Here is a 1,793-nt window from a genome sequence, read left to right on the forward strand (position 1 = left end):
AGAAAACAGATTATACAGCAGCGATAATCACAAAGTGGGAGAAAATGCCATGTAGATGAACTGAAAAACTAATTTTATATTGTACTTGCTTCAGAAAATTACAAGCACTTAGCCACAACATTTATGGCAACTCAGCAAGAGAGGATATAAAAAAATATTCCCTCAGGAATATTTGCACTTTGGACTGCATTTGAGTTTGTACATACTTTTATAAATAAAATTATTCTTGTCTTAAAACAGCTGCAGGGGAAAAAATAAAAAAGAGACAAAGTGAATGGTAAACCAGAGTATTTTAATATCTAAAAAAAAAAACTAACTCAAACCAACCACTGAAAAAGTTAGTGTATGCAACAGTTCACAATAATTCTGAAACATAAATTTAGATATCTGAAGTGAAATTAATTTTAAAAACACACACAGTAAAAAGAGAAACTTTGGGAAAAGTAACACAAAACGCTAATGATGACATAACAAATATCAACACAATGAGAATTTTCAAGTCAGTTGTTTAACTCCACTCCTTTGCAAAACTAGAGAGCTGTTAAAACTGCAATGAACGTTCAACTGCAATGGGTTCAATCCTCTGTTGTCTGGTACCAGACAGACATCTACATATTGGGAATGATCAGAAGAGATTTTAAGAGTAACTGAACTGTAAAGGCAACTGCAAATTCATGCGCAGCCCTACAATCTACAGGGTGCAAGCAGGCTGTAAGCATGGGTAATGTCAGTAACTTCAGTGGAGCTCCACACAGATGTGGCAGCCCTCCTAAGAGGAACGGTAAGACTCTCTCCACTTGCAGAAGCTGCACTTAGCGATACAGTAACTCCTCATCAGTCCTCAAAAATGCAGAATCAACATACCCTCCACACGTAGACAGGACAAAAAAAAAAAAAAGTAGAGTCCAAGTATGTAAGAATATTTAAGTAGTACTTTACGTAATGCTTGCATGGATGAAAGTCCAGCTAAGGGTTGTACTCACAAGACCTGAACAAAAACACTGCACTACAGCTTAAAAAAAAAAAAGACTCATCATTCAATACAACGTGATTTTTAAGTGTTTCATAAAACTTTTGATACTCAAGTGTATACAAACAGCACCAGAACACCATTTTAATTAAAGGAGATACTGTTCAGTAGCCTAGATTTAGCAAGTTTTTCTCAATTCACCTCAATTTCACAAAGACATAAAGCAATACTGTACTTCCGAGGGTTTCTGCTCAGTTTCCCAACAACTACTGGTAGAGATTTGAACATGGTTGCTCCCTCAAATTCTACCAGCTCCTCCACTATGATGCATGGAGGGAGCGATTTACTTCAAGCAGCTCATGCCGTACCCCTTGTTCTTTTCCAACGTGACAATAAAGCAGCCAGAAGACACCTGATACATCAGCACTGACACACTGTAAGACCCGAAGGTACTCCCTGCCCTTACAGAAGATGGGATATTTCTGCAGGATATCGTTTACACAGGCAAGGTGTAGCTGACCACAGGCTGCTTAACTAGAAGCCGCAGGGTGCGTTCTGGCACTCTCGATCATATTTGGGTGTAACTACGTGGTGCTACACCGCGAAGCGGCTGCTGGAGTGCAACAGGCGACGAACCGGGTTCTCTTTCTCCTAAAGGATTTTTCGCCCCACGCGCCCTTCGCTCCAGAATCGCCATCCCGCGACTGCAACGCCTCCCCGGGCCCGGCGCGGCGGAGGCCAGCGCCAGCAAACCCGGGCGGCGCTCGAAGGGGCGCGGCCAGGCCGCGGTGCAGCCCATGGCCGCCGCCAGCTCGCCCTTGCC

Source organism: Charadrius vociferus, unplaced genomic scaffold, assembly GCF_000708025.1.
Source record: "Charadrius vociferus isolate BGI_N301 unplaced genomic scaffold, ASM70802v2 scaffold158, whole genome shotgun sequence".
Classification (NCBI taxonomy): domain Eukaryota; kingdom Metazoa; phylum Chordata; class Aves; order Charadriiformes; family Charadriidae; genus Charadrius; species Charadrius vociferus.